This window comes from Vulpes vulpes, chromosome 12 (assembly GCF_048418805.1).
Source record: "Vulpes vulpes isolate BD-2025 chromosome 12, VulVul3, whole genome shotgun sequence".
Lineage (NCBI taxonomy): Eukaryota > Metazoa > Chordata > Mammalia > Carnivora > Canidae > Vulpes > Vulpes vulpes.
This window is the reverse complement of record NC_132791.1, coordinates 44,932,838-44,956,821: the sequence shown is the minus strand read 5'-3', so window position 1 is coordinate 44,956,821 and position 23,984 is coordinate 44,932,838. Positions and strand designations below refer to the sequence as shown.

At 42.7% G+C, this 23,984-nt stretch overlaps 1 protein-coding gene across 50 annotated transcripts in view; it reads right to left on the bottom strand.

Moving 5' to 3' along the window:
- PTPRD (protein tyrosine phosphatase receptor type D) overlaps nt 1-23,984 on the bottom strand; it is a 2,173,792-nt gene that overhangs the window by 505,266 nt on the left and 1,644,542 nt on the right. For 3 of the 50 annotated variants that reach the window (XM_072728344.1, XM_072728352.1, XM_072728354.1), the window contains exon 1: nt 1,558-1,695. The exons of the other annotated variants lie outside the window; for them this stretch is intronic. The gene's annotated coding sequence lies outside the window, so the exon portion shown is untranslated. Of the gene's footprint in view, nt 1-1,557; nt 1,696-23,984 lie in introns of those variants that run through there. 50 annotated transcript variants of the gene reach the window in all.

The window sequence follows — 23,984 nt, the reverse complement described above, 5'->3', positions numbered from 1 at the left end:
AACAGAATATGCTTTCAAAATAAGTATAATATCTGCCAAGTGTTGTCCTGGATATCATCACGTTAGCAATATAACATAATCTTTCGGTGGGTATCATCTAAATATTCTTTTAAATCAGAATATTTCAAGTCTTGGCACACCACCTTGGTTTCACTCAAGTTGAGTGGTGGATGTGCACACTTTCAAACAGACAACAGCCAAAATAGTCAAAAGTATCAATGGTTGGTCTAACTCCCCATATGTGTGTTATTACAGAACGCATCAAAGGGAACGGTCCAAGTCTGTAGCTCTGGAAGTCCAACAGCAAATCTATCTCTCCAGCCACAAGCAGTTACTAGTCTCTGGGAGGCTCAACACTGAGTGTGCTAAAGTAAGCTCTGGTAAGTCACTGCCACTGTGTCTATAGGCATCTAAAAGAAAATTGAGAAAAATAAAACTTTAAGAGAAAATACAAGAAGAGTGATCTCTCGGGAATCTTCCTGAGTGCTTAAGGCACAAACTGTAGCTTGGTCTTGGGGGATCACTCAAAGAATTTTAGAAAACAGAGACATTCGGCAAGTCATGTGCTGGGAGGCGAGCTGGAAACAATACAAGTAGATGTGATAGTCCCGGGTTTTGAAGAATTGAACTCCTGTTCAGAATCCTGGAACACTCAATTAATGAAAGCCAAGCTCACACTTAGTGTTCCAGATTCTTTTTAAGCCTAAGAAAACTGACTTCATTTGCTAAGGCTGCTGAATGAGAATCAACCTCATGGGTAAACAATGCAAGTTTTCTCCACGGCTACAGAGAAGCTACAATAAATCGATAGAAAAGCAAAGGAACCTTTGGTTTGCTGCGGCTTTCTTTTTAAATTGTTTCCTACAACTTCTATTTTTCCTTATCAGTTCTGCGTGCCTTACCCCGCGGGAGGAGTAAGAACAGCAGATACCCACCAGCTAGGAGCTGGCCTCTTTGATTCAGCCGCGGAGAGGTCTCCGAAACAATCCCCCTCCTCTACGGCAGCCGGGCCGACTTTGATCCCTGCTATTTCTCCTTCCCCCCACTAGTTCGGGGGAAAGAAAGAAAAAGAATTCGCCCCCTCACCGTAACCAGCCCTCCTTAAAGCAGTCATCACTGCCTCCTAAAAGAAAAAGAGAGAGGATGGATGGACGGACAGACAGACAGGGCGAGGAGCAGGGCAGCAGCATCGTCGGGTCGGGTCGGTCGGGTCGGGTCGCCCCACAGCCCCTGCCTCCCCCCAGGACCCTGCCCACCCCAGAGGCGGGCGCGGGGGTCGCACAAGCACCCTCGTTCTCTAGGTGGCCACTGTCCTCGGGGTGAGGTTCCCGGCGCCCAGCGAGCCGCTCGGAGGAGGACGTGCGCCCGCGAAGGTTCAGAAGCGCCACTGTGCGCCCGGGGCCGGGGCCGGGGCCGGGGCCGGGGCCGGGGCCGGGGCCGGGCTCGCGGGCGCGGGGAGCTCCGGCCCGGGGGGCGCGGGCTGCGGGGGCCGGGGCCGGCAGCGCGGGGCAGCGCGCGGCAGCGCAGGGGGGCGGACCGGGTCACTCGGGGACTCACCTGGTCATGCTGGCTCCGGGCAGCTGCCGCCACCGCCTCCCGCGCCGCCAGCAGCACTTTCCCGGCGCCTTCGCGCCCCGCCACGGCCGCGCAGCCCGCCTGCCCGCCGCCTCCGTGCGCGGCCGCCTTAGTCCCGCGGAGCCGCCGCCGCCCGGGTCCCCCCGGCCGCCGCCGCCGCCGCCGCCGCCGCCTCCCGGCGCTCGCGCGGCCAGCCCAGTCCGGCCCGAGGAAGTGCAGGAGAGTCAGCGAGTGAGTCCAAAAGCCCGAAATCCAGCATCCAGAGGAGCGCGTCCCCCCGCCCTCCCTCCACCCCTACCCCCTTCTCCTCCGCCTCCTCCTCCTCCGCCGCCGCCGCCGCCGCCGCCTCCTCCTCCTCCTCCTCCTCCTCCTCCTCCCGGGCCGTCCTCCGGGCCCTTCTGAGCCGGAGGCTGCCGCGGCGCTTCCTCGTCCTCCTCCCGCTGCTCCTGCTCGCCCCGCGCTCGCCTCGCAGGCTGCCGCCGCCGGGGGTCCGCTGTCCCCCCCCCTCCTCCTCCTCCTGCCCTCCTCCTCCTCCTCCTCCTCCTCCTCCTCGCGCGGCTCGCGGCTCGGGGTCCGGGGTGCGGGGTGCGGGGTCCGGGGTGCGGGGTCCGGGGCCGGCTCTCCTCGCCGCCCTCCGCTTCTCTCCTGCCCTCCCGCTGCTGCTGCTGCTGCTGCTTTTAAAGACGGTTCTTTGGCCACAAATAGCAACTCGGCTGCCCCCCTCGGCGCCTCCCTCCCTCCTTCTCTTCTTCCCCCCAAAAGTGAAGCGCACGCGAGAGGTAACCAGGCACTGAGGCCGTCGGGGCAGGGGGGCGCGGGGCAGGGGGGCGCGGCGCAGCCCGGGGAGCGGCCCGGAGGGGGGCGCCCGGCCCGGCCCGGCCCGTGGACCCGGCGCGACCCCCGCGGCGGTGGGGAAATTAAAGGGGAAAGCTCGGGAAAGTGACTGGGAAAGCTTCTCCCTTTGTTCCCCGTCTGGGTGATTTCTACGATCCTCGGAACCGCGCTGGGGATCCCCCGGAATCGCGCTGCCCCAGCGCGCGCGGAGCGTGAGCGTGTGCGCGTTGCGGGCGCCGGAGCGGCTGCGGGTGCGGGTGCGGGTGCGGGTGCGGGTGCGCCCCGGCGGCCGCGCGGGCGGGACCCACCGAGGGGGCCGAGGCGCGGGGCGCGGGGCGCGGGGGGGCGGGCGGGGCAGTGGGTGGCGGAGGCGCCCCGCACACGCGCGCGCACACACACACACACACAGGAGGGGGCGGGGTGACGTCACTCCCCCGGCATCATCCGCCAGGCCAGAAAAGACCCCTCCGACAGATTCACTCATCCCCTAAGAGCTGCACCCCGCACAGCGAAGGGAGAGAATGCTGCCCCCACCCCCACCGCCACCGCCACCCCCACCCCCACCCCACCCCCACCCCCTTCAAAGCACTGGTCATAACACTAGGAGCGCCTTGATGAGCCCGTCTGCGTCCGCCCCAGTTCACCTTGGCCGTCTTACTCGGGGATGCTCGTGGGATCTACTCTGGAGTCAGAGAGGAAGAAAGGAAGTATCGAATCCATCTTACGGGGACAACTCTCCTTTTGCTTCCGTGCTACTTGCTTTTAGGATGTTGGAAATGCACTGCTCCCCGCTTCTCTGAGGAGCCCCGTAAACCCCCGCCCTAGACGTGCACCCAGTTGTTGGTCTGCGAACCCTTCCACCACAGCACACGCTGGTTGCACTGTTAGCTAACAGGCACATTTGAACCTTCCTCACTCCTCCTCCCAGGATCTCTGGCATGTGGGAAAAGTCAGCAGCTGGAAGCCACCATTGGCAACTGGCCTACATTTTATTAGACATTTTATTAGAAACTTGGTCAGAAAGGTTAAATAAAGTAAAGGCAGGGCCTCCAGCCACCTTCCTTGCTCATTCTAAACTCAGACCAGCACACACACACACACACACACACACACACACACACTAGGTGTGTGTGTGTTTTTGAAAGGGCAAAGGTAAGCAGACCTCTTAGGTTGCCACCAACGATCCAGCATCCCCACCGTTGTCTCAGGCTGCCCATTGGTTTCCACCGCCTGCGTGCTGTCTTCCTGAACCACACTGAAGGATTGGTCAGTAATCTTCTGCCCCTTTTGTGCTCCAAAAAGAAGCCACATATTTTTGCAAGGAGTCTTGCTAAATTAAGTTTAGTTTTCCAGCAATTGGAATGGGAGAGGGGATCATTCTGGCAGGACTCTTCCTTGCACTTTTGTTTTTTGTGGTTAGCCTTATAGTAAAAAGAAGAAATTTGTATCTGTGCAACCCCCAGAGCCAGGTTTACCCTCCAGTCTTTCGGATGACATGAGGAACTGAAAGACTGAACAGGTATGAGGGACCCCTTGCCCCTGTGGCCTAAGGATGAATTCAGAAATCTGAGCCTCCCCATACAGGTGATTCTCCCCCAGGGTATAAAGTCAGGGTGTAAACTGACTTGGCTCTCCCATTGCCACATTCTCCTCCATAAACTGGAGAGCCCAGTGGATGTTGGATGTCAGAAGAACAAACGGGAAGTTTGTAAAACCCTAGTGATCCTTTTATATTGCATTTGGTGGAGACACACATATCCATCTGCCGCATTTGAGGAGGTCTGACCAGGTCTGACCTGATTTTGAAAGATCCCGGCTGAGAAGTCTGACTGCCGTCTGGGAGTGTCATCAAGGAAATAACCTACTCCACTGGTAGCAAGTTAGACTACTGGAGAAGGTAGCAATGATCTTTACCAACGTGAGCAGCAAACACGTAAGCAAAGGGATCCAGAAAGAAGACGAGAAAGAGAAAACTATCAGTAAGTGAGATTAGCCCAAGGACTCTGACACCATGAAGTCCTAGATGCTCATCTTCCACCATGACCAAACGTCTTAGAGAAAGAAGTAGCAGAGGGAGACGGCGACTATTGAGTCTGAGCTATTACTATATAAGATCCAGTATTATTCAGGGCAACGTTGCTGAGGATGAGGGGATCGAGGAGACAGAGGACACGGGAGCCCATATACAAATATTAATACAGTCAGTAGATTTGTAACAAAGTAACGCTGCAGCATCTCATATAATCTCGGGGAATGTTTACTATTTGGAGATTTGAAGTCAAAGAACATCAGAGGTGGGCTAATCATCTGTTGAAATCACCTAATTTTACAAGTAAGGAAACTGAGCCCCTGAGAGTTTAAGGTAACCAAACTATCTAGTGGCAGAAGCAGATCCAAAACCCAGATATCATGACCCAATGTCACCCTGCCCCCCCCCCCCAACATCTTCCACCCAGGTCTAGATCAAATCGATTCTTTTTCCCATGTATCAATGAGCATGAAATAGAGAATATTTTAAAACTATACTTAAATGAAGAAATAGGACTAGACATTCTCTCAGTTCCTTTCCGCTCTAGCATTCTGTTATGAATAGCACACAGGAACTTTGCTAGAGCACAACCCCCTCTAGTGCATAATTCAGCATACAATGAGTATGAGTCTACTTTGGACCCCATCCAAGGGAGTTAGTTCCTAGAAGTACTTGAAAGATTTTATTCTCATCTATAATGAAACATGCTAAAAAGACTAAAAATAATCATAAGGCAATGATAGTAATCATTTGTTACTCTTGTATTATGTACTAAACATCATGCTATCCCATTGTTTTCTAAAGGCTCATCATGACCTTTTGTGGATCACAAATCTAGTGGGTCAGGAACAATTTTCTGAGCAAAAGCAATGAAAGTAGGAAAGAAAAGAAAGAAGAGCACATTATATATACTGAACATTGTTCTGTAAAACTTATGTTTTGACCATGTGGCTAGCGATTAAAAGTTTCAAAGCTGTTACCTTGCCTCCAGTCTTAACAACTGCCTTGCTAGTTAAGTATAATTAGCTCCATTGTACAAGTGAGAAAACAGGAACCGAGAGGATAATTTGGCCACGCTGGCAGAGCTAGCAAGTGGCCAAGCTAGGATTTTTAAACCTATATTGGTTTGATTTCAATTATGTGTTTTTATTTCTATTCTTACTACACATTATTAACCAAGGAATCGAATACCTGTCGATATTTTTTTTGTAAGAGCGCTTTTTTTTTTAATTCAGTTAGAATGGAGACACATAACATAGATTCAAGTGACATGTTTTGAAGACAGTGAAGTTTCATAAGGTAGTGAAATGAATAACTGAGACCTCTTCCTATAGATGATAGTTATATCCAATATACTTCATTAATTTGCTGCTAAATGCACAAATGGAAAAATGTTTAATGTTTTTAATCTTCAAAGAACTATTCATCTCTACAATTCAACTCTACAAGGGTTAAAATGTTTGAGACAGCATCTCAAATTTAATTCATACAACATTTTTCAGTAGCTTACCCCTTGTTCCAGACACAGAACTAACACATGAGAGAGATTAAACAAACAGATATTAATTATACTCACTAAACAATAGTTTGAATCATTTGAGAACGCAGGATCTACACATATAAAGTAATCAGACTACCCCGTAATTCCATCTAAATTGTGAATAAGAAAGGAAGACAGTAACTTAGATGCCATGCTAATTTTTTTATTCATATAGTCCTATGCATTCTGGAAGGAACATTGCACACATTTAGATGCTGTTATTCCCATTTTCAGATTTGGAAGCTCCTACACAGAACTAGTTGGTGATTGAAATGAGAGTCTAATCTTGATCTTTCTGATTCCACAAATCAAAGTCTCTTTACAAACAGAGGGGTTTCCAGTAGACTAAGAGGTGGTTAGAGATTTTGAGACGGGCTATGCAAACAGTCACATCTTTCTCCATATGAAAGAAAGGCACTTTCTTTTTCTCCAGGGCAGCATTTCTTGTTGCTGCCAGGCAGCGATGTTCTCTTAAAGAAAAGAAATCCGCATCTTCCTCTAAAGAAAGGCTTAGAAAAGCCAGGCCCTCTCCCCTGCCTCCGTTCAGTTTGGCTGCTGCATTTCACCCTCACCTGCAGTGTGTAGAGGACGTTATGGTACGATGCTATTTTCCATTGGCTCTGCTACTGGAGATTACAGCATGCGACTGTGACAAATGGATATTCCCATTAAATTCTTTAGTAGAGTGGGGCATTCCATTAACCATTGGCACTATCCCAACCCAAGTGAAACATTGGGTCATTTTTTTCTTGTGAGCAAGAAATGAAGGGGGAAAACGGAAAACAAAGGATATACTCTAATTACCTTTCTTCCTTCCTTTTTTTTTTTTTGTTGCATGCATGATGATAGCCGTATATTACAATTATTTATAATTAATATATGACAAGCTGTCAGCTAAAATTTAACAGGTGATTTATCAAGAAGTCCCATTAACTCATACATTAAGCAGTGGGTTTCAGTATTCCCTAACAATAAAAGTGTGTTTTGGTTTTGTTGCCTTAAATCTATTGTGTTTCAATATTCAAAGGCCACCAATCTTTATATATTTGCAGCATCTTTTAAAAATACAAGTATGGCTAATACAAATGGGCACTCTGTTAGTAATGTAAGGAATAAGCACTTTTTTTTGGCACGTTAACCTTTAGATGCTAATGTTTTCATTGACAAAACTGACTGCCTAGTGTTTATTTTTAAGTTTTAAACTTTTATGATTCTTTAATACATTTTCCAAATGGTGCCTTTGGTTGTAAAGGCAAAGCTGAATAAAGAAGAAAGTAATTGCACTTACTTATGTTCCATTTAGAGTTTGTATCTTACACTAGAGGATTTTGAAATGAAGGAATATTTTAAAATACAGAAAAAGATTAAGAAGTCACCAGAAAGCTAGTAATTAATCACTCAATAAAGGGGAAATCTACAGAGACCAGAAACTGATGAAGCAGTCTCCATTTTGCTGAATAGCAAAAGAATGGGGCACATGGTAGAAATGAATCACAGATATTTCTTGGGAGAGATAGCAAGAGTCTTTAAAAGAGGAAAAACTTGGTTTCACTGTCTACAGAAGGTGAATGTCATGGGATATAACCTGGAAATGAAGTTAAATTCTAAACTACACTGTTATTGGTTCCATGGCCAGCCAAAGTTTATATTGTTGGAGAGAATGATGGGGTTGGGAAAAGAATGATAGAAATGTAAAGCAGCATTTGTTTAAATTTTATTGCATGAGGCTGGCCATGCTGCAGGATGTTAATGACTCACAATCAACTACTGGAGAGGGTGCTGAATCTCCTTAATGAAAGAATGTGCATCAAGACTCAATGGTTAGGAAGAGAGAGGGAGGAAAAACATTAAAAAGTGAGGGCAAAACCCGAAGCACAGCAGTTTTTCAAAGCTTGTAAGACTTTCGTGTCCACCCATCAAGTCCAGTTTTCACATTTTTAGCAAGAAAGCCATACGAAGTTGCAACTTTATTTCTAAAGGGTCCTTCAAACAGGGTTTCAGAAAATGATTTTCAGAAACTCAGACGTGAAATAGCATAAGTTGATTTCATGTTAACAGCCAATCTACCTCTTCATAGGCTGGGGCTTATAAATGACCAGTGCAGAAACGGCCCTGGTATCCGGACAGGGACCTGTCACAAGACCTCGCCTTGCTTCCCGGATGCCGCAAGTTCCCCACGTGGAGCTGCGGGTTCTTCCACACACAGTCAGGAGCAGTTTTCAAAGCGGCGAATGGAACAAAAGCATCACGACTATGATTTTTCAGTTGCTTTTGAAACTTTGTCTTACACATCTTTACTTATCTTTAACTTCACTTATGCCACTTAACAGTTTCTACAGGGTGTGCATATTTAGCGAATGTTCCCTCTCAGCCATGTGAGAGCAGATTAGTGTCTGATTTGAGCCAAAACTCTCATCATAGTGCTTTAAACACTATAGATACTCCAATAAGTATCTGAAGTAAAGGAAGGGAGGGATGGAGATAAGAAGAGAGAAAGAGGACACGAGTTGGTTGTCAATTGACCCTTTTTTGTGAAATATTACTTTCTTTACAAAGCTTATTGCAGCCACTAAGTAAGATGGAATTTGCTCTGCCTCTGTTCTCCCATTATTTCTTTTTCTTATTTCATATCTGCCTATATTTTTATTGTGTATATTTGTGCCCTAATAAGCTGTGAGCTTGTCCTCACTGTTTATATCACCACCACTAAGCACAGAACCTGGACTAGAAGCAGATCTCAAAAGAAGTCTGCTGAATGAATCAATGGATGATAACGTGGGGCTATTAACAATCTTTGACCTCAAGAAGCACAAAAACAAATCAATTCAAGCATGTGTTTTCTCTGCCTTCCCCTTGGCAAACAAACCAGGGTCAGATATCTAGAAGCAGTCCTAAACAGAGCACTTGGCACCCATACTTTTTACTTTTTTCTATCAGAGGGAACTCCTACCTCGTGAGTCTCAGACTGTAGGAAATATCCTACCTTGTACCAAGTGGAGGTAAGAAGGAAAATATATACAGGCTTTGCTTTTCCTTCTTATACTCATGCTGTTCTAAGAGTCTGGATGTCAAAACTGCTCAGTTTAATCTGTTCCAAGCTGGGGAAAGAAGAGATGAGAAATTAAAACAAATGCTGCAATCTAAAATGTTTTGTCTGTGATTCAGTCCTTCTCGTGCCGGCCATAATACACTTGCCTTTTATTAAAGTTATATCTATTCTTGTTTCCCTCAGTCCTCTGTGCCTCTGCCATGGGCCAAATCCCATATATATTTCCAGATTGCAAGATTGTAAAATCTTTAAGAGAAGGACTGGGCCTTAATCTTCTGTGTGCACTTTGTACATCTGCAGAATGTCCTGTACAAGAAAGATATGATAAAATGCTGTTTAACCAAACTTTCCAAAGTCTAGTGTTTTCTTTAATATTAATGGGAATTCTGTGGGGACATGAGCATATCCCAATTTTCCCCATTTAATAAATTCTATTCCACTGTCCCTAGGGAGTATACTTGCATTTATCCGATCACAAGCCCACAAGCCCATATGTTTGGACTGCCAAATCCCTAGAATGGAGGTTCACAACCTTGGCTGTATGTTAGAATCATCTGGAAAACTTTTAAAAACATATGCCCAGGGACTACGCATATGAGTTGAATGGGATTCTTTGGGAGTGAGGGTCTAGCATATTTTTTAAAGAAGCTTCCTAAGTGATTCAAATGTTTAGCCAAGGTGAAGTAACCTTGCTTTACAGCTCTAGGAAGCATGACTTGAAAATCACTAGACTAGATTATTTCCAAAGTATTTTCCAACTTAGGATTCTTTGTGAAATCACTTTTGTTTCATAAGTGAAAAGGAAATGACCCGTTGACTGGATTCCATTTTTAGTAGTCACTACAAATGAAACACAGCCCGAATTTCGTATACTAGCGTAGTATTTTTAGCATTTCTTTTTACTTGGTTTTTATGTATGCCCATTCATCCCCACTGCTCACTCATTCAGGCCTCCAGTGGTGTGAGGTATGTCAACTATGCACTATTAAGGGATTCGAAGAATGTGTGCTGCGACCAAGGCTCACATATTAAGGAAAACCCTTTCATCCAAACACAATACAAACAGTCCCTAATGATTTTCATCCCCCGCAGTTCAATTAAAAGAGGAAGAAATGCCATCAACTAACTGAAATTCCAGCCACACTGCCCCCTGATAAATCTGTGATTAAAACAAAGAAAAGATCAGAAAGATTGACTCCCATCCCCGAAAACATTTGGAATTGAGCCTCCATGTTCATGTGTTATTTTCAGTTCAATCAAAAAATAACAAAACTACTACCTTTGAGAGAGAAAGATGGTGCTCACATTGTTTTGCTTAAGGAGTTCATGTTCTTGAGAGGGAAGTTTTCTCCGTAAACTCTAGCAGTAGAAAACGATCAACTATGCAAACTACGCAACTAGAGCAGATCAGTTTTATTTCTCTAAGGGTTCCTAGCCCAGTGCCTGGCAAGTACAAGAAACACTCTCCATACTACATCATTCAATATCACCATTCACGTGGCATTTTGCAGTTCACAGAGAACTTTAAGGCACCTGTCTCTTTTAAGGCTCCTAATAATTCTGTGGATGGTAAAACACCCACTTTCCACATGACCCAGACCCGTGAATGGATCCTAGACACTGTGAATCAGAACCTCTGGGCTAGTTCTGGGGAGCCAGAATTTTTGGCAAGCTTCTCAGGTACTTCTGAAAACCACAGTGATCACTCCATTCAAATTCATTGATTTGTATTGTTCCTAGGAAAATAACCCAGTACAGCTGAGCCGATTCTGGCAGTTGTTAAGAGGCTAGCTCTCTTTTTCTCAGATTTGCCTTTTTTTTCTTCCATACTTTTCAAAAGGGGGAAAAAAATCACAGGTGGCACTATTTTACCTAAATCTACAAGCTTTTTAATTCTGCTTTGCACAGCTGGCTTATTCTAACAGTTGCCCTTGCTGTGAAGGAAGCTCCTAGCTTCTGGCGTTTGTGGCAGGACCTGAAGCCTACCTACTCCCCTTCTGGCCACAACTAAGGTCTTAACAAACTATGGAGACCACAGGCCTCCTTCAGCAGGCAGCTGTAATTACATGAAAATTGCTGGACATGGGAGTGCAAACCCAGCGGCCTGCTGGGACATTTCTATTGGCTTCAGCCTGATACTTGGGAACCCACTAGTTCTAGCTGTTAGACTCAGGAAGAGAATCGCTGTGAGCTATTTGTGTTGGTGTGTGTCTTTCTCCGTCAGCTTTCTAACTCAAAAGTAAAAGATATATTCTCAGCTAGCCACCCCTCTTATACTATATTAGATCTGCATAATACTACCTTGCAAATATACCACCTCATATAGAACTGGGGGGAATAAAAAAGTAAAATAGACCCCTCAGTAAACCTTCTTTAGAATAAAAGTATGCATTTTAAGAGAGGAGACAATGTTACTTGTATCTTATAATTACGCCTAATCCACACAGAGACTGGAGAGAAGAGGATTTTGATTTTTAGCTCTGGAATAAAATACACTTGATTGGAAATGAAGACGCAAGAGGGGAGAAAATCCTCAAAAATTAAAGGAAAAGAAAATGTGTGTCAACCACCCCAATCTTCTTGATTCTCAAACTTTCCAAATTCCTTTGGTTCACCATCCCAACCTTAGTTATACTCTCTTGTTTAACAACCCTCCAGCTATTATGGTTACAGTTTCTGGGAAATTTGTCTGTCAAAAAGAGAAAGATTCCAAAGAGTTTGGCTCTTTTCTCTTGGGCAATAGAAAGCCCTGAGGGTCATAAGACATCAACGTGAACACCCCTTCACCCCTCCCACACACATGTGGTCTCTTACTTTCTCTCTGGGGCTCAGCAGCCCCATGACATGCTGGGTCCTTTTGGCTCTGAGGAAAGCCGTATGGGCCGGAGAGAGCAGGATACCCACATCACACTCTCTGACTCAGATATACCCTGCTAGAAATGACGAGCTGGCTCAGATATTGGGAAAAGGAGACACGAGGCAGTTTGCCCTATCTTTGGGTATCTGAAAGGGTAGAAGAGCTTTACACTTTCCATTTCCTGCTTGCTAAGAAGAAAAGGCAACTACTCCCTTTGAAACCACTTGTTTCCTTCTAGTTTGTCTTACTTATACCCTTGAAACTCTCAAAACACGTCCACATGTTGCTAGGTCCATCATTAGTGTTGGCAATGCCTGCTCTCTTGCTTTTAATTCTGTGAATACAGATGTTCCCATTGCTCCTTTTAAAAGCTCTGGGCACGTGTTCAAAACATACAACCCCAGCAAACAGCATCACCTAAGCCAAACCCACCAATGACTGGACACACTCCCCAGTTTGGAAGGCTACCCTGAGATGTTGCTTAATTGCAGTAGATTCTGTGAGTCAAAGTTCACAGAGCTGAAAATGGACGTTTTCTGTTGGCACTTTATCCAGGGTCCCCCTCAAAAAAAAAAAAGTGGGACATGCAAAATCAGTAATTTAAGATTCAATGAAATAAATTGCACCTCGAATGATATCCTTAGAGAACAGAATATTTAGGGAAGAGCAGAGTTCCCATGGGGAGCTTCAGGGTAGGATTAAATTTTGGTGGTATTATTTGCAAGTGCTAAGAAAGAGTTTATATTTAGCACTAAGTTCTTGATCTTATCTAATGACTGACTTTCCATGGCCTTTGGAAATAACTTTGACGGCAAAATTCCTGTCTGTGTTTTATCCCTGAAGCTGACCTGATCACAGGATCAGAAGCTGCTATCAATGAGGCTGCGATAAGAGGGAGCACTTTACTAATGGGAAGGGCTCCGACACATCCGTCACTACAAAGTGATGCTCACCCACCTTGGTGCAGCCAAGAAAAAGAAAAGCGCAACAGAAGTCACATTTTGGTGTGACATTTCCCCAACCCAGAATACACAGAACTGCCCCAGAGTGCTGTTTGGAGGAATAAGACCCTAAGGAGCCTTGGTGGTGGCTTAGGCCCCAACGGCCGGGCCAAGAGCTCTTGCTGCCACTTCTCCTAGAACAATCCACCACAAAGTCACCCCCCAGCCCCAACCAAAACTGAAAAGTTTATAGCGAGTGGTAGCACTTGCATTTCTGTCCTGGACTAGCCGAAATAACTGCCTCTGCTGGGTCTTCCCCGGCAGTGCAGGGTGAGGGATGGGCCACAGGTGGTGCAGAGGAGGAAGGCCCACCTGGAACCTGCCCAGTGAGGGGCTAGCAGCTACTGCAAGCAGAGACACCAGCGAGCCTTCCTCCTCTCCTCTGGGACACTTGTGTGTGCCACGGTCCCTCTCCCCCTATCCAAAAAGGCTCTGTCTTCAGGAAAACAAAGACTTTTCTGCTCCATGGTGTTCTCTCCCATGACTGAGTGTTCTTTTGAACAACGTTATATTATTACAACCTTTGTAAAGCTCAGGACGTGGAGGTTGTGTTAATAACACACAAAAAGGAAAAGCATTTCGTTTATACAAGCTAGTATTCTGACCATAATTATACTTTTTGCTGTCTTCTTGATGAATCAGGAACTTTTGAGCCAGGTATCCGAACAAAGCATTATAAAACTAGGATCACCCAGGACGTGACCTACATTTATGTAAATCTTGTGGAAACAAAGTTCTGTTCTTCATCCCTTACTTGGAAAAGAAACAAAAACAAATCCTGTAATTCTTTCTTTTTTATCTTTGATTTTCATGAAAACCATCCAGGGACAGTCCACATTTTTCAGAAATAAAAAATTTTTCAGTACAGAAGGCAGCATTTGCCAATACAGCAACAAGAACTCAGCCAAGATGCTTTGGAGGAGTTAGGCAAGTACAGTTCACTAAGACCCAAACAATCCTTGGCAACCAGTCAGAAAAACAAGTCATCAATGCATTAAGGAAGCCCTCAAATATGAGTGCTGTCAGTGGAAAATAGAGTTACTCACCAACCGAAAATGTTTACTTGAAGTGAGAATTATTTTATGGAAACCACTGTGAGTTTTGGAATACTTACAATCTGCTCAGATTGGTCACTGCATACAATGTTCCTGCTGCAATATGCCCTGAGACTTCTAATCGGTCTGCCTAATGGAGCAGGTGGCGAGATTCTCTACTGAGGCTGTTGGCTCCTGGAGGGCAGGGACCATGTCTTATTCATCTTGTATCTTCCACAGTACCCAACTCTTCAAAGACAGTCAATAAATATTGAATGAAAGAATCTTTATATACATGACCACACTCCTTGATCCCTGGCATAAAATATCAACACCCCATCATCTCGATCCTATTGCCCTGCTTTATTTTTCTTTTGAGCAATTATTACCAGCTGTCAAGCTCCATGGTTGCTTTTATTATTCATTATTTCTCTTTTCCCTACCCAAATCTAAGTTTCCAGAGGGTGGACTGAGCAGGTTTGATTTCCTGGACATCCCTAGCTCCTAGCATTTTGCCTGGCACATAACTTGCTATTATAAATATGTGTTGACTTCTGAATGAATGAATGAATGAATGAATGAATGGTATTCTGTCGTCTATTCTTTTTTTCTTTAAGATTTTATTTATTTATTCATGAGAGATACAGAGAGAGGCAGAGACATAGGCAGAGGTAGAAGCAGGCTCCCTATGGGGAGCCTGATTTAGGACTCGATCCCAGGATGCCAGGATCACAACCTGAGCCAAAGGCAGATGCTCAACCACTGAGCCACCCAGATGCCCCTCCATCGTTTATTCTATCCCATTGTCTAATATCTATTTTTTCTCTCCTCTTCATTCTTATCTAATTCATCTTAATAAGGCCTGAAAATTATACTGTGAACTTCAGTAAATAGCAACAAAAAAGTGTTTCTTCATTACATAATTGTTTAAAGAATGGAAGACCAGGTCTTGTGGGTCTCCAGTACAAGTGTTTACAAACCTGCAGATAAATATGAGTGACAAGAAATGAGGAGGACGGGGAGGTAAGAAACAAAGTAGTCTCCTGGAGGCCATCAGTGGTGGACACCCTGTGAACTGACAGGCTACCTCATGTGAATTGTAAAACACATTTGTGTACCATCTTCTAGATTCTAGTCATTAAAATATATGACTACTTTCTTTATCATATTGGGCAGGACTTCATGTCCTTCCAGGCTTTTAGGGTAAAACTTTATCTTGTCTAGATTTTGAGTTCTCTTAACCCAGCATTTTTAAACTTAGGGTAACATTTTAATAATATGTTATAATATTTGTTTCCCTTAGGCATTTTGCATTGTCCTCATGTGAGAATGAATAACAATTCCCAAACCATTAACAACATTCCCATTTTACCACCCAATTTAGTGCCTGATAAAACCACTGAGTGAGTGGTTCAGTGACTTGCCTGTTGACTTACATGTGGTTGGTCATCCTGCCAAATATAAAACTTTCAACTGCCAACTCCAGATATTATTTCTTTCTTTTCAAACCAATATAGAACAGGAAGTTCTTTGTTCCTTGGAGATGCCCCTAATATGTGATGACAGTTGAACATACTTATTTTTGCAATTTTCCAATTTGGGTATCGCAGAATGAAACTGGAATAAATTAGGGAAGTGGCCTTGCTGCAGAGCCTAATTCTGGAAGAAAAGCACTGAGTAGGAAATGCGTGTCATTGGCCTTCTGATTATTGCCTGTCTTCTCCACTCTTGGCTTCTTCGGGACATCTCATTCTCTCTACCTTGACCCCAACCTCCTCCATACTCCGGGCAGGCCAACCACTCAGTTGCCTTGCTCTCTTAAGGAATTTCATCTCTTCCCTAATTTATTATAAGTGGAAGTTGCACTAGGGATGAGAGAACATAATCTGTAACTCTTAATAGCTGTGTGTCATGGGGTGAGCTGTAGAAATCCCCAGAGTCCTCATTCCTTAATCTGTAAAAACAAAGATAATAATATTTATTTCACAGAGCTATTGCACGGACTACATTAAATCATGTACTTGAAATTTCCATCCAAAGTCTATCTCCTAGGAGATGTTGGGATGCAAATGTCTGGATATTTGTTTTTACTTAAGTTGGTAGTTCTAATGAAACTTTCAAAATAGAAATATTGAGGACATTTTTTCCTAATGGATGGTGAGGGGATTACTTTAGGTGGAGCAAGAGTGTTCTGGGGAGGAAGTGGAAGGTGTAGGGCCATGATGTAAAGTTGTTCAGTGCCCAAACTACACAATCATACATGGATACACTAAAGGTAGACATCCATTTGTGAAACGGGAAAAAAATGAAGGTGAAAATGGGGGAAAAAACCTCTTAAGGTTTTGGGGATGATAAAATGAGACAGTACAATGGCAATCACTAAATATATTAAAGTTAATTATAATAAAAAATTGTCCATCTGCCCGGCTCTTTCTAGTGTTGATACAGGAAATCCTAGTATAATCACAATAAATGTAACTGAAGACTTCAGAGTGACTTTAGGAATGCTTTACTTTGTTCCTTCCTGCTAAAGTTCATTTTATTTCTAACGTGTTGTAATCATGGACACCCTATTTCAAGTATAAGGTGAGCATCTTGAAGTATATTTCCTAAGTGTGTAGCAGGAACAGGAAGTTGAGAATCATGAAATAAATCTAGGTATATGATGTTCATTTATATTATTGTGTTTAATAATAAGCATTATCTCATTTCCTTAATGATGCTTAAAATCTGTAATCTATATCATGATTTTACTGTGATTTGAAGAACAGGCTCTAGACTCAGAGTGGGCTGAACTCCTGGCTCAGCCATAAACTAAGTGACGTTGCGCTTAACCCTGAGCTCTCTGAGCTTCACTGTCCTTGTGAAGGGATGAAAAACATACATACTTTTCATAGTTGGTGTGAGACACATAGAAAGATCACAGATTCTTTATGATGCTGAGCCATGAATTAACCAATCCTGGACTCTATCCCTGGATTTCTTATGAGATAATAAGTGTCCTTATTGTTTAAATAACATTTTTGTTGGATTCTCTCTTACTTGGAGCTCAAAGTATCTTTACTGGTATATCTCTTCTTTTCAGTACTTCAGAATGTGAGCTTGTATGTAAGAGTAGCAAGCACAGAACTGGCCTGATCTTGTGGCTTTCACCACTTATGCTCTAATGTTCTTTATCAGGTTAACCTAAGCCAACAGAGCCTGTGTGTGTGTGTGTGTGTGTGTGTGTGCATATACATGTTGCCATTTAAACAACTCATGAGATACAGCTGAAAAAATTCACTGATATTGCTTTTATTAATAATACACTTGAGGTATATATTGGAGAATAGTCATCAAACCAAATGAGTCGAAAAAAAGCTCATATTCTAAACATCAGTCTATCTCTCCCTTTAACCTCTGGAAATAAACCAGGAACCTACTTTTCTTTGAGAAAAAAAAAATGTTATGAGTCCTGAAAACTTCTTATGCCTCTGAACCTCCTTTGTAATGTCCATGTACTCTAATATTACAGTATAATCATTTTACTGCAATATCTTCAGAAGAATTTGGAGATTCGTCATTTCCTGGTTAAAGGTTTCATTATTTGCTTCTGGCAGAAACCTAGTCAGGAACAATTCATTGGTTTATAATTCTAAGTTAATACACTCTGATCATTTAAATCTGGGAAACTTACTTGCAAAAATAACTCAGCACATTTGTTGTTCTTTAAGGACTGCAGTAAAACTTCACTGAGTGGCCTGGTAACCCTTGCAAACAAAGACTAGTTTTAAATATTTGAATGAAAAATGCAAGCATGTCTGCACCCATCTTTAAAAATTACAAAGTTCAAGATCATGGCCTGATTGATGACTAGAGTAGGTTATGTTTTAAACGTGTCCTTTATAAAGTGTCCTTCTTGTCTTTTTCTTTTACCACTCTGCTTTACATTTTAAATAGTATGTATTAGCCAAATTAGAAGAAGAAAGATAATGTGGGCCTTGTTCTAAGAAGTCAAACACAAAGAATTCAGGGTAACTTCTATGTCCAGTTAATGGTTCATTAGATCATTGCATAATCTGAGTAGGTTGACATCACATTTTTAGCTGTTTTGAGAATTTTATGAGACATTGACGTGTGAGGACTTTTACAGTGGTGGTTTATTTCTCCAGTGTAAAGGATTTCAGAGCAAAAATAAATTAGTATATTAAATTAATATCTAAATAGAATAACATATTTTAATGGGCAAGGTATCTTTTATTATTTTGGTATTTCTTATGACTTTTTTGACAATAGGTCAAATTATAAAAATTTACATTCGCATCCACATATAAAATGATACAAGTTTATCAGGAACAAAAATGCAAAGGAACTTTCAGATCTCCGTCAAACTTGACATTATTTTCTAGTAACATTTGCTAAGAATGATAACCCTTAGTGGCATTTTACATTCACAGAGGAGACAGGCCAGTAGACAGAGTCTCCAGGGGTCATTCTTTTGTCCTTTGCCCCTTTAACATTTAAACACTGCAAATAAGTGTCTCCAACTCCTCTCAGATAATCCAACTCTCACTTTCTTAAACTGGAAGCCTGTGAAGGATGTTGAATAGAAGTAAAGGTATGTGTGTGGACAGAAGCCCATGAAAGTATTACCCATGATCCACCTCAAAATGGCCAAGAAAGAGGGTCAAATCTCTCCTTGGGTGTTAATACTCTTCATCTTATTGGAGGTTGGCAGTTTATATGATTGACTTTAAAGACTGACCAGAGAGACGCCTGGGTGGTTCAGTGGTTGAGCATCTGCCTTTGGCTCAAGGCGTGATCCTGGGGTCCTTGGATGAAGTCCTGCATTGGACTCCCTTTAGGAAGCCTGCTTCTCCCTTTGCCTATGTCTCTGCCTCTCTCTGTAGCTCTCATGAATACATAAATGAAAATTTAAAAAAATAAAAAATAAATAAATACCGACTAGAGATTCTAGAATTATGAGCATTTGTTTAGTACCTTGTGGTCACTGGGTGCAGTATATACTAATCATACTTGAAAAGAATAGTTAGCTTACATTGTCCGATATTACTTATTTTCAGGACGTCATCTGAAGGAGTTTGCTCAGGGTTCCCAAAGGCTGGAATAGTTAATGAGATTGGAAGCTGTTGAATTGTTCCACACTATGTCCTTCAATGCAGTTCTTCATTAGAGGCACAGAATAAAATGACTACTGTATCTTTTGCGTTCTCAGCCGCGTCTGTAATGATCCAAACTAAAAGATATCAGTGTGTGGGGCCAGGGGAGGGGATGGTGGAGACAAATCTGGAAGAAGAAAACTAAATAAGGGAGGGTTGTAAATGTTTAGAAGGAAAGAGAAAGTATTTGGTTTACTACCAATTTAATTCTCTGCACCCTATCACCCCTTTTAGGGTATACAACACAAAAAAGAATGGCCGCAGCTCTGCCTTGGGAGGCTCTGGGTAGATGATAATCCCACACCACCTCTGAGCCATTGTTGGAGGTACTTCTGTGTATACCAGGCTCCTCTGGTACATAACATAAAAGCTTTATGTGTTTTAAGTGCAGAACAACTTTCCTTACCATGGGTAGGATGGGAGAGAGGGCCTAAGGTACATGCATTTAGAACTTCCCTAAAACAATGCACCTTTCTGTATTCCAGAGAGAGGACAGTACCCCTCGTGTCTGCAGGAATTTGCACACCTTTCTTGGACTCATTATGACCTCAGATAAATAAGATCTGTTTTCCCTGAGATGAGTGAGTGGTGCAGACAGAGGATGCCCTTCAAAGCTGTCTTGCATATTCCTGTTTTCCTGTTTTTACAACAAATAAACGTGCTGGATGTGGCACGTCATTCATATTCAGTATGAATACTGAATAGACGATGTGACTGGGTCCAGTGGGCTTGGCTCTGCATCCACTCATAGCTCACTTATACCTTTCTTTTCATTCGTTTACCCAAACACCCACCGAGAGCCTACTATGTGCGTGGTACTCTGCAAAACACTAAGGGTGCAATGATGAGTAGAAACAGACACAATCGGGTCACTGGTCTATTACCGTGGAGCTCACTGGTCAGTAGCAGTCAGTCTTGATTATTATTTTAGTTTTGGATGTTCCTTTATAACTAATGTCCACCTTGCTCTCCAAATTGTGAGTTACAGACTTATTAAAAGACTCTAAACATTTTTAGTGGGAGGAGAATATTATTTAATTTCGGTGATTTAAAATACTATCATGCATCTTGGATCGATGCTATCTTCTTTAATTTGTCATGACAACCTTCCAGCATTAAAGTTTATTAGACTTTGCTTCAAACTTTACTCAGAGAGACAGAGATGGGGAGAGGCAGGACCAAAGCCAGAAGCCGAAGTTCTGGTCATCCATTTTCAGAGACTGCTCCAAACACCCTCACATTTCCAGGTATTCTAAAACGTGTAATGAGAGAATAGTGAGCCTTCCAAATCACAGAAGATCAGAAACTTATTGACACAGAGTGAACTTTTTGGTCTCACTGCTTAAGTAAGAATTTTCAAAGCAAACATTTCAAACCTCCACTTGTATCACTGTTTACAGAGAAAATACACCCTCTGTTTACTGTGGGGACTGGAATGTAGCCTTAAAAATAAAGGCAGGGGGGGATTCCTGGGTGAGAAGAGGTCAAACTGCAGGGAAACTAAGACAGTCATTTTTCTCAATCCTACCCCTGAGCAACACAGTACCTTCTGCCAGTAATCTACCTGGTTACATCTGGTAGAAATTGGGATGGTAGCCACATCGATAATCACTGAATAAACAGCATATTAATGGCAACTGCTTGAAAGATAAGGAGGGATTTCAGATCCTCAAGTTGCCTTTTCTGAGAGAGGCTTCATTTCAAGGCCTGGCTCATCCCCAGTCAGTGTTATCCGTGGAAAGAGCCGGCCACCTGCTCCTGCCTTCTCCCTTCCATAAAGATGATGATGTGGTGCAGCACACAATCATCTCCTACTCACTGCTTTTAATATTGTTATTTTTATTGAGCAAAATTCTAACTGCTTAGAGCTAACTATTACTGTTTAATCTGAGGGCACCTATTAGGAGTAATGTTATTACTGTAAAGACAGAAGCAAGCAAATGGTCCAGGTGCCCTGCACTTTTCTCTCCAGCCACTCATGGCTGCTATGTCTCATCCTAGAACATCGACAAGAAGTGATTATTCACATGTAGAACAACAAATTTCTACAACTTCCCCTGAAAAGATAACTAAAATATTTTAGCACACTCTGTTTCTTTAGCCTAAAATAATATTTCTAAGGTCATTTCTGATATGCTGAAGGAATTGACAATACACTCTGCTACCTCATTTAAAAATCATAGTTGTAATTGTTCATATCTTCCCTCATTTACTCATCCCTTCAATAATATCTATTAAGGACTCACTATATGCCAGGCTTTGGGGTGCAGTGGAAAGGAAATATGTTCCTTGTTTTTATGGAGCTAAGAGTCTAGTGAGAGAGATTATTCTTTAAAAAGTTGTATATTAATCAAATCTTTATGAATTTGTTGTAAAATTCAATAGGGTAATGTGATTTTAAAGTTCCTCATTAATACTTTTGTAAGGTAAAGCACTGAATTCTAATACATCTATTTGGCTAGGCCAGATATATCAAGCTTTATTAAAGCTGAGCACATTTTTCCTCTTGAACATGAAAATGCTTTCCTTCTACAAGGTCTCTGTGAAGGATCATGATGTTGACATACAATTCGTTCTGTACAGGACAATGAAGGAGTCATAGCTTACATCACTGTGTATTGATATAATTACAGTAATACAAGTTTAAATAAAGAACAGACACATGGACAGCTAAGCCCAACTCAGTGTATGTGCTTTATTAAAAATGTGAGACCATAACATAGTGAAAGTATGAGGGGTGGAGCCATTGGGGACAGAATTTAAAATAAAAAACCTTTCCAGGACCAGGTTCTTGAGGACTAATAGAACTAACCCGAGAAAGGAAGAAATGGTGGAAGAAAGGAATAAAATCACAGAGAATTCAAGACCCCCAGCCATCATCTTCACTATGGTTATTCGGTCAGTCCTCTCCTGGAAAGAATGCCTCGATTCCCTTTCCAGACAGCCTCCCGGACTCTTAATGGGTTCCTTCCTGTCTTCTTACTCAAAAGAACAAGGGAATGAGGAGGGAGGAGTCATTCAGCTTTCTCTCCATAAATAAAGTTCTATCTTGCTGAACGGGGGAAGATTGGGCTGACTATCGTTTAAGAGGCTGGTAGAAAACTAAGGGAAAAGAGAAGAGCCCCAGTATTCTGAGGCTCATGCCTCAAAGGTTAAACCAGAATGCAAATAAAACTGGCCTGGAAAAAAAAGCACATTAGGACAAAGTCCAACAAGATCTTTTATTTTCCTTCTTCTCTTTATATTAGGAAGGGTGAATACTCAAATATTGTTGACTCATTGACTAAAGATGGTCCGTTTGTTTTATTTTGCCTTGATGAGACTTATTTTTAGATTTATTTTAGAGTATCTCATCTTAAACTTATAGTTCTGGAAAGGGTAAAATGGTCTAATCCCACCCCCCTTGTATGTGTGCAGGCGTATATAAGTGTGTGTGTGTGTGTGTGTGTGTGTGTGTGAGAGAGAGAGAGAGAGAGAGAGAGAGAGAGAGAGAGACTTCAATTCTCACATTTATCTTCCATTAATAGTGTCCATTACTTCAAATTGGCTTCAGAAGTCATCTTCTAAAATCTCTTAATCACAGTTAAAGACGCTGTAGAGTTGAGGACCTATGAAGATTCTGGTACTCTGCTAGAAGATTTTCATATATTTTTATCATCTATTTCTCACAACTTCCTTGCAAATTATTACAATTGTTATTATACAGAGGAAACAGATACTGATGTAAGTAAAAGCACGGATTCCAACCAGATCTGAATAACTCTAAATTACTTTCTACTTTTGTGGAAACTGGAAGATCTGATTTCTGGTCTCAAATTTGCCACCTAAGTAACTGATCTTGAACAAATTATCTCAGCACTCTGGTTGGTAATTTTTTCTTTTTTCTTTTTTTTTAAATATTTTTTTAAATTTTTTTTATTTATTTATGATAGTCACAGAGAAAGAGAGGGAGGCAGAGGCACACGCGGAGGGAGAAGCAGGCTCCATGCACCGGGAGCCCGACGTGGGACTCGATCCCGAGTCTCCAGGATCGCGCCCTGGGCCAAAGGCAGGCGCCAAACCGCGGCGCCACCCAGGGATCCCCCGGTTGGTAATTTTTTAATCCATAAAACAAGGGGGTGGGATTAGACCATTTTATCCTTCCCAGAACTACAAGTTTAATAATCAACGTGTCAGAGTGAATAGTGACCATATGTTTAAAGTTCCTGGTAATGCCTTAATATTGCCAGTTATATAAATAATGAATAGCACTAATTGAGCACCTACTGTATGTCAGGTATTGTGCCATTTCAATCACATACATTAATTCTAATCCTGGCAATGATCTTACATATCACTTCACAGATGATAAAACCAAGAGGCATCATTGTTAAGTAATGTTGCCCATGGTCCAACAACTAACATACAGATTAGATGAAAGTTATAGAAAATTTTCTATCCTCAGATTTGTTCCATGCAGAAAAGACAGAGGTGATTTCTTAAAATTCTGTCCAGCACAGATGCCAAGACACTTAAACCAGCAGCTGTTTTCCTTGGATTTCAGTGGGCAGTGTTCCTAGGCTTGATGGGTCAGGACCATAAACTTGGGTAATTTAAAGATGGAACAAAGGGCATAGATGACAATTTCTTCTAAGCACACACCTGCTGGGAGCTATGAGTAACTATCCCTAAGGTCAGACTTAATTGGATTTAGATCTAAATGAACTCTGACACGTTGATTATTCACTGCTTGAAAGCAGAAGGAAGAAAAATGCTAAGGTGAGAGGTCAGGAGTGTTAGCTTTCCTCTTTCACTCCTGTGGATCTCAAAAGTCCCTACTGAGGACTTTCTTTTATTCAGGTCTTGTATTTTCACTTTTAAAGTCATTTAGGGAACCTAAATATTCTGGTCCTTTATCCATCCCAAA